The sequence below is a fragment of the Elephas maximus genome, chromosome 13 (assembly GCF_024166365.1).
Source record: "Elephas maximus indicus isolate mEleMax1 chromosome 13, mEleMax1 primary haplotype, whole genome shotgun sequence".
Taxonomy (NCBI): Eukaryota; Metazoa; Chordata; class Mammalia; order Proboscidea; family Elephantidae; genus Elephas; species Elephas maximus.
In genome coordinates, this window is record NC_064831.1 from 100,456,361 (window position 1) to 100,470,591 (window position 14,231).

General features: G+C 49.3%; 9 non-coding genes across 9 annotated transcripts; all 9 read left to right on the forward strand.

The window, feature by feature from the left end:
• Window positions 1–304: 304 nt before the first annotated feature.
• LOC126057883 (small nucleolar RNA SNORD115) lies at window positions 305–382 on the forward strand. Its single transcript, XR_007512955.1, has one exon. It is a non-coding gene; the product is annotated as a small nucleolar RNA SNORD115 (small nucleolar RNA).
• Window positions 383–1,977: 1,595 nt separating this feature from the next.
• LOC126057519 (small nucleolar RNA SNORD115) lies at window positions 1,978–2,058 on the forward strand. The gene has a single exon (XR_007512603.1). It is a non-coding gene; the product is annotated as a small nucleolar RNA SNORD115 (small nucleolar RNA).
• Window positions 2,059–3,675: 1,617 nt separating this feature from the next.
• On the forward strand, window positions 3,676–3,753 carry LOC126057884 (small nucleolar RNA SNORD115). Its single transcript, XR_007512956.1, has one exon. It is a non-coding gene; the product is annotated as a small nucleolar RNA SNORD115 (small nucleolar RNA).
• Window positions 3,754–5,348: 1,595 nt separating this feature from the next.
• Window positions 5,349–5,429, forward strand: LOC126057520 (small nucleolar RNA SNORD115). The gene has a single exon (XR_007512604.1). It is a non-coding gene; the product is annotated as a small nucleolar RNA SNORD115 (small nucleolar RNA).
• Window positions 5,430–7,046: 1,617 nt separating this feature from the next.
• LOC126057885 (small nucleolar RNA SNORD115) lies at window positions 7,047–7,124 on the forward strand. The gene has a single exon (XR_007512957.1). It is a non-coding gene; the product is annotated as a small nucleolar RNA SNORD115 (small nucleolar RNA).
• A 1,595-nt stretch (window positions 7,125–8,719) lies between these two features.
• On the forward strand, window positions 8,720–8,800 carry LOC126057521 (small nucleolar RNA SNORD115). Its single transcript, XR_007512605.1, has one exon. It is a non-coding gene; the product is annotated as a small nucleolar RNA SNORD115 (small nucleolar RNA).
• A 1,617-nt stretch (window positions 8,801–10,417) lies between these two features.
• Window positions 10,418–10,495, forward strand: LOC126057887 (small nucleolar RNA SNORD115). Its single transcript, XR_007512959.1, has one exon. It is a non-coding gene; the product is annotated as a small nucleolar RNA SNORD115 (small nucleolar RNA).
• A 1,618-nt stretch (window positions 10,496–12,113) lies between these two features.
• Window positions 12,114–12,194, forward strand: LOC126057523 (small nucleolar RNA SNORD115). Its single transcript, XR_007512606.1, has one exon. It is a non-coding gene; the product is annotated as a small nucleolar RNA SNORD115 (small nucleolar RNA).
• A 1,617-nt stretch (window positions 12,195–13,811) lies between these two features.
• On the forward strand, window positions 13,812–13,889 carry LOC126057888 (small nucleolar RNA SNORD115). The gene has a single exon (XR_007512961.1). It is a non-coding gene; the product is annotated as a small nucleolar RNA SNORD115 (small nucleolar RNA).
• Window positions 13,890–14,231: the final 342 nt, after the last annotated feature.

The window sequence follows — 14,231 nt, forward strand, 5'->3', positions numbered from 1 at the left end:
CCCAGTGGGTTGCAAATGGCTGTCTTGATTTTGTCCATGTGTTCGCGAAAGTCTGGCTGAAAGCCTAGCCTTAGGGAAGTGAGTTTCTCTTCTGGGATCTCTGTCTTACTGATTTCCCCTTTTCAAAGGGTTAGTGAGGTCGATGTCTCTTGTCCTGCTTTCATGGGGGTCAAGCCAACTGCCCGGGAAACTGGAAGATGATGTGTGAACGCTCTCATCCACTGTCCTTCCTGGGTGGAAGGAAGACATTTGTGGTAAGCATCTTCAGGTCTCAGGGGATTTTTCCTGGGGAGTGATATGGCCGGGGTCAATGATGACATAATCTGTCTGGAAGAGAGATGATGACCTAAAAATCATGCTCAGAGAGGTTATGCTGAGGCCCTGTGGGAAAGTCCTTTGGCCCAGCCTTACAGATCTTCTTTAGAGCGGACTCCCATTTTGATTTCTTTCACCTGGGTGGCCGATTTTGGTCAGGTTGATTCCTTGGCTCTTTTCCTCTTTTTGTGTCCTTTAGCAAAACCTGCCTCCAAGGAGTTCACCGTTGCGAGGACAAAAGGTGAGGGATTTCCCGTGATTTGCCCTGGCCCCATCTGACACTTAGGCAAGTGAGAATACACCACAAAAGGCAGTAGGGTTTGCTGACAAGGCTGAGGCATGTCCCCTGGTGTGTGCTTGACCTTGCCTGGTTGACTAAGTGGCGGTGACGTGCGTGGGTGGATACTTAGGAATCAGAGAATCCTGAAACATGTGCGCTGGAGTCATCTGCGATAGCCTGGGTCCAAGTCCGATACGGCCTACCGAAATGGGAGAAACGGCCAACTAGAACAATGTATTTTCCCAAGATATTTATGAGATGTGAATGGCTCAGAGCTCTACAGGAGACTGGTCAACTTGCTGTAATTGAAAGCGTGTGTCAGTTCCGGCTGGACTCGCAGGGTTTGCAGGTCGCTTTTCCCGTGAATCTTGAAATTGGATGAGCGACTCAGTAGTCTGATAGCTGGCTCCAGCTTTCAAGTAAAGGTAGCTGCACAGATAACTGCGTAGAAAATCTAAAGTCAGGGTCGATGCCAGGTGTGAAGGGGACACGAGGGTCAGGAGCACTTTCAGGTTGATGCCACAGGAGGTCATGTTTCCCTGGAGCTCTAGACAGTGAAAGCAGGCGTAAGTGCTGCCTTGCACATGTGCAAAGATCCCTGTTCCTACAGAGTTGGTTGGAATCCTGTAGAGGTTCCATAAGACTCCTGCTCTCTTTGTGCCAAGGAATCCTCTGATGGTTGATAAACAGGAGGAGATGTGTTCCCTGTGTTCCCATTCTTTGGGAATGAGGTGGCCTTGACTGTGTCTCTCCATGGCACAAGGGTGAAATCAAACTCTGGAAATGCCTAGTTGATTTGGGGGCCAAATTCTTGGTGAAAGCACTCTTCCGAGTGTCCCACAGCTCATTTGAAGATCCCCAGTTTTGGGAACCCTTGGATGTCATTTCCTGGAAGTGCTCGTGCACGGATCCGTGCCTGTGGACACAGATTCGGCTTCCTCGTAGACATTAGCCGGGGCTGATCAAATGAATAGCCTGTTCTTGGCTGGGACTTCCTGAGTACTTTTCTCCATTCGGAGTCCTCTATGCCTTGTCTTGATCTGGCACGCGTCTGCCTTTCTGTCAAGGGTCAGCAGTCTCACTAATGGGCGAGAAGTGTGTGTCTTGATTTCGTCCCTCTTTTGGGCTATATGTGGAAAAAGCATAGCTGTTAGGCAATGAATGTCTCTCGTCTGATGTCTGACTTACTTCTTTGCCCTTCCTCAAAGGATTGCAAGGTCGAAGCCTGTTTTCCTGCTTTCATGAGGGTCAAGCTAGTCCCCGGGAAACCGGAAGAGGATGTGCGAACCTTCTCATCCTGCGTGATTGCGGGCTGGATGGACGATATCGGTGGTGAGGAACTTGAAGACTCAGGTGATTTCTCCCGGGGATTGAGATGTCTCGGGTCAACGAAGACACCTCAACTTGTCTCCAAGAGAGATGATGACATAAAAATCATGCTCAATAGGATCCCGCTGAGGCCCAGAGAGAAACTCCTTTTCCCTAACGTTAATGATCTGCTTCAGAGTGGACCCCCGTTTGGATCCCTTTTTCCTCCACCAAGTGATCAAAAACTCCTCCCTGACCGATTTTGGTCATGCTGATTCCTTGGCTCTTTTCGTCTTTTTCTGTCATTTGGAAAGACCTGCTTTCAGGAGATTCACCACCGAAAGAACTCAAGGTGAGTGAATGATGGCGGTTCTCCCTTGTCTCTGGTGACACTTAGACAAGTGAAAATGGAGCCCAAGAGGCAGTCGGGTTTTGTGGAAAAGCTGAGACGTGTCCCCTGCTTTGAGCTTGACCTGACCTATTGACCAAGTGGCGGTGATATGCACGGGTGGATAGGTAGGAAGCACAGGAACCTAGAAGAATTTCCACTTGAGTAATTTTTGATCGTCCGGTTCCCAGTCGGGTATGTCTACGGAATTTGAGAATATTTTCAACTCTCAACTCTTTACGGGATGGGAGTGTGTAGCAGCTCTACTGGAGAAACCAGAGAGACTTGCCCTAGTTGAAAGCCTGTGTCAGTTGCGACTGGACTCTTAGGATCTCCAGGGCGTCTTTCCCAGACATCTTGGTATTGGATGAAGACTGGAGTAGCCTGATACCTCGCTGTAGCATTCAAGAAAAGGCAGCAGCACCACTATCTGAGTCAAAAAGCTAATGCCAGGCTCAATACCATTCGGTACGTGGGTCGCGAGCGTCATGACTCGTTTCAGGTTCATACCACAGGAGGTCAGGATCTGCTGACAGCCTAATCAGGCAATGCAGGCATAACTGCTGCCTTCCACATGTGGAAAGATCATTTTCTTGACAGATCTTTGGAATCTTGTAGAGATTCCATAGAACTCCTTTTCCGTGTGCCCCACGGGATCCTCTGATGCTTGATATACGGGAGGAGATGTGTTCCCTCTCTGGGGATTATTGGGGCCTGAGGTAGATTCGATTGTGTCTCTCCATGGCTCAGTGGTGAAACGAAAGCGTTGAAGGACTGTGGCAAATTTAACAAGTGTTGGCAGAATTCTTGGAAAGCTATTCTTTTCCAAATGTCCTCCAGCTGATTTGAAGATCCCCCGGTGCTGGGGACTCTTGGGTGCCATTTCCCGGGAGTCCGCACACATTGGACAGTGCCCGTGGACGCATAGTTGGCTGCCTTCAACACATCAGTCAGGCTTAAGCAATGGCAAAGGCTCCTTTTGCCTGGGTCCTCCTGTAAATTTGTGCTACATCCAGAGACCTCTCTGCCTTCTTCTGAATATTGCATGATTCTCTCCTTCTGTCATGGGTCAGCAGACTCCCCAGTGGGTTGCAAATGGCTGTCTTGATTTTGTCCATGTGTTCGCGAAAGTCTGGCTGAAAGCCTAGCCTTAGGGAAGTGAGTTTCTCTTCTGGGATCTCTGTCTTACTGATTTCCCCTTTTCAAAGGGTTAGTGAGGTCGATGTCTCTTGTCCTGCTTTCATGGGGGTCAAGCCAACTGCCCGGGAAACTGGAAGATGATGTGTGAACGCTCTCATCCACTGTCCTTCCTGGGTGGAAGGAAGACATTTGTGGTAAGCATCTTCAGGTCTCAGGGGATTTTTCCTGGGGAGTGATATGGCCGGGGTCAATGATGACATAATCTGTCTGGAAGAGAGATGATGACCTAAAAATCATGCTCAGAGAGGTTATGCTGAGGCCCTGTGGGAAAGTCCTTTGGCCCAGCCTTACAGATCTTCTTTAGAGCGGACTCCCATTTTGATTTCTTTCACCTGGGTGGCCGATTTTGGTCAGGTTGATTCCTTGGCTCTTTTCCTCTTTTTGTGTCCTTTAGCAAAACCTGCCTCCAAGGAGTTCACCGTTGCGAGGACAAAAGGTGAGGGATTTCCCGTGATTTGCCCTGGCCCCATCTGACACTTAGGCAAGTGAGAATACACCACAAAAGGCAGTAGGGTTTGCTGACAAGGCTGAGGCATGTCCCCTGGTGTGTGCTTGACCTTGCCTGGTTGACTAAGTGGCGGTGACGTGCGTGGGTGGATACTTAGGAATCAGAGAATCCTGAAACATGTGCGCTGGAGTCATCTGCGATAGCCTGGGTCCAAGTCCGATACGGCCTACCGAAATGGGAGAAACGGCCAACTAGAACAATGTATTTTCCCAAGATATTTATGAGATGTGAATGGCTCAGAGCTCTACAGGAGACTGGTCAACTTGCTGTAATTGAAAGCGTGTGTCAGTTCCGGCTGGACTCGCAGGGTTTGCAGGTCGCTTTTCCCGTGAATCTTGAAATTGGATGAGCGACTCAGTAGTCTGATAGCTGGCTCCAGCTTTCAAGTAAAGGTAGCTGCACAGATAACTGCGTAGAAAATCTAAAGTCAGGGTCGATGCCAGGTGTGAAGGGGACACGAGGGTCAGGAGCACTTTCAGGTTGATGCCACAGGAGGTCATGTTTCCCTGGAGCTCTAGACAGTGAAAGCAGGCGTAAGTGCTGCCTTGCACATGTGCAAAGATCCCTGTTCCTACAGAGTTGGTTGGAATCCTGTAGAGGTTCCATAAGACTCCTGCTCTCTTTGTGCCAAGGAATCCTCTGATGGTTGATAAACAGGAGGAGATGTGTTCCCTGTGTTCCCATTCTTTGGGAATGAGGTGGCCTTGACTGTGTCTCTCCATGGCACAAGGGTGAAATCAAACTCTGGAAATGCCTAGTTGATTTGGGGGCCAAATTCTTGGTGAAAGCACTCTTCCGAGTGTCCCACAGCTCATTTGAAGATCCCCAGTTTTGGGAACCCTTGGATGTCATTTCCTGGAAGTGCTCGTGCACGGATCCGTGCCTGTGGACACAGATTCGGCTTCCTCGTAGACATTAGCCGGGGCTGATCAAATGAATAGCCTGTTCTTGGCTGGGACTTCCTGAGTACTTTTCTCCATTCGGAGTCCTCTATGCCTTGTCTTGATCTGGCACGCGTCTGCCTTTCTGTCAAGGGTCAGCAGTCTCACTAATGGGCGAGAAGTGTGTGTCTTGATTTCGTCCGTCTTTTGGGCTATATGTGGAAAAAGCATAGCTGTTAGGCAATGAATGTCTCTCGTCTGATGTCTGACTTACTTCTTTGCCCTTCCTCAAAGGATTGCAAGGTCGAAGCCTGTTTTCCTGCTTTCATGAGGGTCAAGCTAGTCCCCGGGAAACCGGAAGAGGATGTGCGAACCTTCTCATCCTGCGTGATTGCGGGCTGGATGGACGATATCGGTGGTGAGGAACTTGAAGACTCAGGTGATTTCTCCCGGGGATTGAGATGTCTCGGGTCAACGAAGACACCTCAACTTGTCTCCAAGAGAGATGATGACATAAAAATCATGCTCAATAGGATCCCGCTGAGGCCCAGAGAGAAACTCCTTTTCCCTAACGTTAATGATCTGCTTCAGAGTGGACCCCCGTTTGGATCCCTTTTTCCTCCACCAAGTGATCAAAAACTCCTCCCTGACCGATTTTGGTCATGCTGATTCCTTGGCTCTTTTCGTCTTTTTCTGTCATTTGGAAAGACCTGCTTTCAGGAGATTCACCACCGAAAGAACTCAAGGTGAGTGAATGATGGCGGTTCTCCCTTGTCTCTGGTGACACTTAGACAAGTGAAAATGGAGCCCAAGAGGCAGTCGGGTTTTGTGGAAAAGCTGAGACGTGTCCCCTGCTTTGAGCTTGACCTGACCTATTGACCAAGTGGCGGTGATATGCACGGGTGGATAGGTAGGAAGCACAGGAACCTAGAAGAATTTCCACTTGAGTAATTTTTGATCGTCCGGTTCCCAGTCGGGTATGTCTACGGAATTTGAGAATATTTTCAACTCTCAACTCTTTACGGGATGGGAGTGTGTAGCAGCTCTACTGGAGAAACCAGAGAGACTTGCCCTAGTTGAAAGCCTGTGTCAGTTGCGACTGGACTCTTAGGATCTCCAGGGCGTCTTTCCCAGACATCTTGGTATTGGATGAAGACTGGAGTAGCCTGATACCTCGCTGTAGCATTCAAGAAAAGGCAGCAGCACCACTATCTGAGTCAAAAAGCTAATGCCAGGCTCAATACCATTCGGTACGTGGGTCGCGAGCGTCATGACTAGTTTCAGGTTCATACCACAGGAGGTCAGGATCTGCTGACAGCCTAATCAGGCAATGCAGGCATAACTGCTGCCTTCCACATGTGGAAAGATCATTTTCTTGACAGATCTTTGGAATCTTGTAGAGATTCCATAGAACTCCTTTTCCGTGTGCCCCACGGGATCCTCTGATGCTTGATATACGGGAGGAGATGTGTTCCCTCTCTGGGGATTATTGGGGCCTGAGGTAGATTCGATTGTGTCTCTCCATGGCTCAGTGGTGAAACGAAAGCGTTGAAGGACTGTGGCAAATTTAACAAGTGTTGGCAGAATTCTTGGAAAGCTATTCTTTTCCAAATGTCCTCCAGCTGATTTGAAGATCCCCCGGTGCTGGGGACTCTTGGGTGCCATTTCCCGGGAGTCCGCACACATTGGACAGTGCCCGTGGACGCATAGTTGGCTGCCTTCAACACATCAGTCAGGCTTAAGCAATGGCAAAGGCTCCTTTTGCCTGGGTCCTCCTGTAAATTTGTGCTACATCCAGAGACCTCTCTGCCTTCTTCTGAATATTGCATGATTCTCTCCTTCTGTCATGGGTCAGCAGACTCCCCAGTGGGTTGCAAATGGCTGTCTTGATTTTGTCCATGTGTTCGCGAAAGTCTGGCTGAAAGCCTAGCCTTAGGGAAGTGAGTTTCTCTTCTGGGATCTCTGTCTTACTGATTTCCCCTTTTCAAAGGGTTAGTGAGGTCGATGTCTCTTGTCCTGCTTTCATGGGGGTCAAGCCAACTGCCCGGGAAACTGGAAGATGATGTGTGAACGCTCTCATCCACTGTCCTTCCTGGGTGGAAGGAAGACATTTGTGGTAAGCATCTTCAGGTCTCAGGGGATTTTTCCTGGGGAGTGATATGGCCGGGGTCAATGATGACATAATCTGTCTGGAAGAGAGATGATGACCTAAAAATCATGCTCAGAGAGGTTATGCTGAGGCCCTGTGGGAAAGTCCTTTGGCCCAGCCTTACAGATCTTCTTTAGAGCGGACTCCCATTTTGATTTCTTTCACCTGGGTGGCCGATTTTGGTCAGGTTGATTCCTTGGCTCTTTTCCTCTTTTTGTGTCCTTTAGCAAAACCTGCCTCCAAGGAGTTCACCGTTGCGAGGACAAAAGGTGAGGGATTTCCCGTGATTTGCCCTGGCCCCATCTGACACTTAGGCAAGTGAGAATACACCACAAAAGGCAGTAGGGTTTGCTGACAAGGCTGAGGCATGTCCCCTGGTGTGTGCTTGACCTTGCCTGGTTGACTAAGTGGCGGTGACGTGCGTGGGTGGATACTTAGGAATCAGAGAATCCTGAAACATGTGCGCTGGAGTCATCTGCGATAGCCTGGGTCCAAGTCCGATACGGCCTACCGAAATGGGAGAAACGGCCAACTAGAACAATGTATTTTCCCAAGATATTTATGAGATGTGAATGGCTCAGAGCTCTACAGGAGACTGGTCAACTTGCTGTAATTGAAAGCGTGTGTCAGTTGCGGCTGGACTCGCAGGGTTTGCAGGTCGCTTTTCCCGTGAATCTTGAAATTGGATGAGCGACTCAGTAGTCTGATAGCTGGCTCCAGCTTTCAAGTAAAGGTAGCTGCACAGATAACTGCGTAGAAAATCTAAAGTCAGGGTCGATGCCAGGTGTGAAGGGGACACGAGGGTCAGGAGCACTTTCAGGTTGATGCCACAGGAGGTCATGTTTCCCTGGAGCTCTAGACAGTGAAAGCAGGCGTAAGTGCTGCCTTGCACATGTGCAAAGATCCCTGTTCCTACAGAGTTGGTTGGAATCCTGTAGAGGTTCCATAAGACTCCTGCTCTCTTTGTGCCAAGGAATCCTCTGATGGTTGATAAACAGGAGGAGATGTGTTCCCTGTGTTCCCATTCTTTGGGAATGAGGTGGCCTTGACTGTGTCTCTCCATGGCACAAGGGTGAAATCAAACTCTGGAAATGCCTAGTTGATTTGGGGGCCAAATTCTTGGTGAAAGCACTCTTCCGAGTGTCCCACAGCTCATTTGAAGATCCCCAGTTTTGGGAACCCTTGGATGTCATTTCCTGGAAGTGCTCGTGCACGGATCCGTGCCTGTGGACACAGATTCGGCTTCCTCGTAGACATTAGCCGGGGCTGATCAAATGAATAGCCTGTTCTTGGCTGGGACTTCCTGAGTACTTTTCTCCATTCGGAGTCCTCTATGCCTTGTCTTGATCTGGCACGCGTCTGCCTTTCTGTCAAGGGTCAGCAGTCTCACTAATGGGCGAGAAGTGTGTGTCTTGATTTCGTCCCTCTTTTGGGCTATATGTGGAACAAGCATAGCTGTTAGGCAATGAATGTCTCTCGTCTGATGTCTGACTTACTTCTTTGCCCTTCCTCAAAGGATTGCAAGGTCGAAGCCTGTTTTACTGCTTTCATGAGGGTCAAGCTAGTCCCCGGGAAACCGGAAGAGGATGTGCGAACCTTCTCATCCTGCGTGATTGCGGGCTGGATGGACGATATCGGTGGTGAGGAACTTGAAGACTCAGGTGATTTCTCCCGGGGATTGAGATGTCTCGGGTCAACGAAGACACCTCAACTTGTCTCCAAGAGAGATGATGACATAAAAATCATGCTCAATAGGATCCCGCTGAGGCCCAGAGAGAAACTCCTTTTCCCTAACGTTAATGATCTGCTTCAGAGTGGACCCCCGTTTGGATCCCTTTTTCCTCCACCAAGTGATCAAAAACTCCTCCCTGACCGATTTTGGTCATGCTGATTCCTTGGCTCTTTTCGTCTTTTTCTGTCATTTGGAAAGACCTGCTTTCAGGAGATTCACCACCGAAAGAACTCAAGGTGAGTGAATGATGGCGGTTCTCCCTTGTCTCTGGTGACACTTAGACAAGTGAAAATGGAGCCCAAGAGGCAGTCGGGTTTTGTGGAAAAGCTGAGACGTGTCCCCTGCTTTGAGCTTGACCTGACCTATTGACCAAGTGGCGGTGATATGCACGGGTGGATAGGTAGGAAGCACAGGAACCTAGAAGAATTTCCACTTGAGTAATTTTTGATCGTCCGGTTCCCAGTCGGGTATGTCTACGGAATTTGAGAATATTTTCAACTCTCAACTCTTTACGGGATGGGAGTGTGTAGCAGCTCTACTGGAGAAACCAGAGAGACTTGCCCTAGTTGAAAGCCTGTGTCAGTTGCGACTGGACTCTTAGGATCTCCAGGGCGTCTTTCCCAGACATCTTGGTATTGGATGAAGACTGGAGTAGCCTGATACCTCGCTGTAGCATTCAAGAAAAGGCAGCAGCACCACTATCTGAGTCAAAAAGCTAATGCCAGGCTCAATACCATTCGGTACGTGGGTCGCGAGCGTCATGACTCGTTTCAGGTTCATACCACAGGAGGTCAGGATCTGCTGACAGCCTAATCAGGCAATGCAGGCATAACTGCTGCCTTCCACATGTGGAAAGATCATTTTCTTGACAGATCTTTGGAATCTTGTAGAGATTCCATAGAACTCCTTTTCCGTGTGCCCCACGGGATCCTCTGATGCTTGATATACGGGAGGAGATGTGTTCCCTCTCTGGGGATTATTGGGGCCTGAGGTAGATTCGATTGTGTCTCTCCATGGCTCAGTGGTGAAACGAAAGCGTTGAAGGACTGTGGCAATTTTAACAAGTGTTGGCAGAATTCTTGGAAAGCTATTCTTTTCCAAATGTCCTCCAGCTGATTTGAAGATCCCCCGGTGCTGGGGACTCTTGGGTGCCATTTCCCGGGAGTCCGCACACATTGGACAGTGCCCGTGGACGCATAGTTGGCTGCCTTCAACACATCAGTCAGGCTTAAGCAATGGCAAAGGCTCCTTTTGCCTGGGTCCTCCTGTAAATTTGTGCTACATCCAGAGACCTCTCTGCCTTCTTCTGAATATTGCATGATTCTCTCCTTCTGTCATGGGTCAGCAGACTCCCCAGTGGGTTGCAAATGGCTGTCTTGATTTTGTCCATGTGTTCGCGAATGTCTGGCTGAAAGCCTAGCCTTAGGGAAGTGAGTTTCTCTTCTGGGATCTCTGTCTTACTGATTTCCCCTTTTCAAAGGGTTAGTGAGGTCGATGTCTCTTGTCCTGCTTTCATGGGGGTCAAGCCAACTGCCCGGGAAACTGGAAGATGATGTGTGAACGCTCTCATCCACTGTCCTTCCTGGGTGGAAGGAAGACATTTGTGGTAAGCATCTTCAGGTCTCAGGGGATTTTTCCTGGGGAGTGATATGGCTGGGGTCAATGATGACATAATCTGTCTGGAAGAGAGATGATGACCTAAAAATCATGCTCAGAGAGGTTATGCTGAGGCCCTGTGGGAAAGTCCTTTGGCCCAGCCTTACAGATCTTCTTTAGAGCGGACTCCCATTTTGATTTCTTTCACCTGCACCAAGTAATCCAAAAGACCTGGGTGGCCGATTTTGGTCAGGTTGATTCCTTGGCTCTTTTCCTCTTTTTGTGTCCTTTAGCAAAACCTGCCTCCGAGGAGTTCACCGTTGCGAGGACAAAAGGTGAGGGATTTCCCGTGATTTGCCCTGGCCCCATCTGACACTTAGGCAAGTGAGAATACACCACAAAAGGCAGTAGGGTTTGCTGACAAGGCTGAGGCATGTCCCCTGGTGTGTGCTTGACCTTGCCTGGTTGACTAAGTGGCGGTGACGTGCGTGGGTGGATACTTAGGAATCAGAGAATCCTGAAACATGTGCGCTGGAGTCATCTGCGATAGCCTGGGTCCAAGTCCGATACGGCCTACCGAAATGGGAGAAACGGCCAACTAGAACAATGTATTTTCCCAAGATATTTATGAGATGTGAATGGCTCAGAGCTCTACAGGAGACTGGTCAACTTGCTGTAATTGAAAGCGTGTGTCAGTTGCGGCTGGACTCGCAGGGTTTGCAGGTCGCTTTTCCCGTGAATCTTGAAATTGGATGAGCGACTCAGTAGTCTGATAGCTGGCTCCAGCTTTCAAGTAAAGGTAGCTGCACAGATAACTGCGTAGAAAATCTAAAGTCAGGGTCGATGCCAGGTGTGAAGGGGACACGAGGGTCAGGAGCACTTTCAGGTTGATGCCACAGGAGGTCATGTTTCCCTGGAGCTCTAGACAGTGAAAGCAGGCGTAAGTGCTGCCTTGCACATGTGCAAAGATCCCTGTTCCTACAGAGTTGGTTGGAATCCTGTAGAGGTTCCATAAGACTCCTGCTCTCTTTGTGCCAAGGAATCCTCTGATGGTTGATAAACAGGAGGAGATGTGTTCCCTGTGTTCCCATTCTTTGGGAATGAGGTGGCCTTGACTGTGTCTCTCCATGGCACAAGGGTGAAATCAAACTCTGGAAATGCCTAGTTGATTTGGGGGCCAAATTCTTGGTGAAAGCACTCTTCCGAGTGTCCCACAGCTCATTTGAAGATCCCCAGTTTTGGGAACCCTTGGATGTCATTTCCTGGAAGTGCTCGTGCACGGATCCGTGCCTGTGGACACAGATTCGGCTTCCTCGTAGACATTAGCCGGGGCTGATCAAATGAATAGCCTGTTCTTGGCTGGGACTTCCTGAGTACTTTTCTCCATTCGGAGTCCTCTATGCCTTGTCTTGATCTGGCACGCGTCTGCCTTTCTGTCAAGGGTCAGCAGTCTCACTAATGGGCGAGAAGTGTGTGTCTTGATTTCGTCCCTCTTTTGGGCTATATGTGGAACAAGCATAGCTGTTAGGCAATGAATGTCTCTCGTCTGATGTCTGACTTACTTCTTTGCCCTTCCTCAAAGGATTGCAAGGTCGAAGCCTGTTTTCCTGCTTTCATGAGGGTCAAGCTAGTCCCCGGGAAACCGGAAGAGGATGTGCGAACCTTCTCATCCTGCGTGATTGCGGGCTGGATGGACGATATCGGTGGTGAGGAACTTGAAGACTCAGGTGATTTCTCCCGGGGATTGAGATGTCTCGGGTCAACGAAGACACCTCAACTTGTCTCCAAGAGAGATGATGACATAAAAATCATGCTCAATAGGATCCCGCTGAGGCCCAGAGAGAAACTCCTTTTCCCTAACGTTAATGATCTGCTTCAGAGTGGACCCCCGTTTGGATCCCTTTTTCCTCCACCAAGTGATCAAAAACTCCTCCCTGACCGATTTTGGTCATGCTGATTCCTTGGCTCTTTTCGTCTTTTTCTGTCATTTGGAAAGACCTGCTTTCAGGAGATTCACCACCGAAAGAACTCAAGGTGAGTGAATGATGGCGGTTCTCCCTTGTCTCTGGTGACACTTAGACAAGTGAAAATGGAGCCCAAGAGGCAGTCGGGTTTTGTGGAAAAGCTGAGACGTGTCCCCTGCTTTGAGCTTGACCTGACCTATTGACCAAGTGGCGGTGATATGCACGGGTGGATAGGTAGGAAGCACAGGAACCTAGAAGAATTTCCACTTGAGTAATTTTTGATCGTCCGGTTCCCAGTCGGGTATGTCTACGGAATTTGAGAATATTTTCAACTCTCAACTCTTTACGGGATGGGAGTGTGTAGCAGCTCTACTGGAGAAACCAGAGAGACTTGCCCTAGTTGAAAGCCTGTGTCAGTTGCGACTGGACTCTTAGGATCTCCAGGGCGTCTTTCCCAGACATCTTGGTATTGGATGAAGACTGGAGTAGCCTGATACCTCGCTGTAGCATTCAAGAAAAGGCAGCAGCACCACTATCTGAGTCAAAAAGCTAATGCCAGGCTCAATACCATTCGGTACGTGGGTCGCGAGCGTCATGACTCGTTTCAGGTTCATACCACAGGAGGTCAGGATCTGCTGACAGCCTAATCAGGCAATGCAGGCATAACTGCTGCCTTCCACATGTGGAAAGATCATTTTCTTGACAGATCTTTGGAATCTTGTAGAGATTCCATAGAACTCCTTTTCCGTGTGCCCCACGGGATCCTCTGATGCTTGATATACGGGAGGAGATGTGTTCCCTCTCTGGGGATTATTGGGGCCTGAGGTAGATTCGATTGTGTCTCTCCATGGCTCAGTGGTGAAACGAAAGCGTTGAAGGACTGTGGCAATTTTAACAAGTGTTGGCAGAATTCTTGGAAAGCTATTCTTTTCCAAATGTCCTCCAGCTGATTTGAAGATCCCCCGGTGCTGGGGACTCTTGGGTGCCATTTCCCGGGAGTCCGCACACATTGGACAGTGCCCGTGGACGCATAGTTGGCTGCCTTCAACACATCAGTCAGGCTTAAGCAATGGCAAAGGCTCCTTTTGCCTGGGTCCTCCTGTAAATTTGTGCTACATCCAGAGACCTCTCTGCCTTCTTCTGAATATTGCATGATTCTCTCCTTCTGTCATGGGTCAGCAGACTCCCCAGTGGGTTGCAAATGGCTGTCTTGATTTTGTCCATGTGTTCGCGAATGTCTGGCTGAAAGCCTAGCCTTAGGGAAGTGAGTTTCTCTTCTGGGATCTCTGTCTTACTGATTTCCCCTTTTCAAAGGGTTAGTGAGGTCGATGTCTCTTGTCCTGCTTTCATGGGGGTCAAGCCAACTGCCCGGGAAACTGGAAGATGATGTGTGAACGCTCTCATCCACTGTCCTTCCTGGGTGGAAGGAAGACATTTGTGGTAAGCATCTTCAGGTCTCAGGGGATTTTTCCTGGGGAGTGATATGGCTGGGGTCAATGATGACATAATCTGTCTGGAAGAGAGATGATGACCTAAAAATCATGCTCAGAGAGGTTATGCTGAGGCCCTGTGGGAAAGTCCTTTGGCCCAGCCTTACAGATCTTCTTTAGAGCGGACTCCCATTTTGATTTCTTTCACCTGCACCAAGTAATCCAAAAGACCTGGGTGGCCGATTTTGGTCAGGTTGATTCCTTGGCTCTTTTCCTCTTTTTGTGTCCTTTAGCAAAACCTGCCTCCGAGGAGTTCACCGTTGCGAGGACAAAAGGTGAGGGATTTCCCGTGATTTGCCCTGGCCCCATCTGACACTTAGGCAAGTGAGGATACACCACAAAAGGCAGTAGGGTTTGCTGACAAGGCTGAGGCATGTCCCCTGGTGTGTGCTTGACCTTGCCTGGTTGACTAAGTGGCGG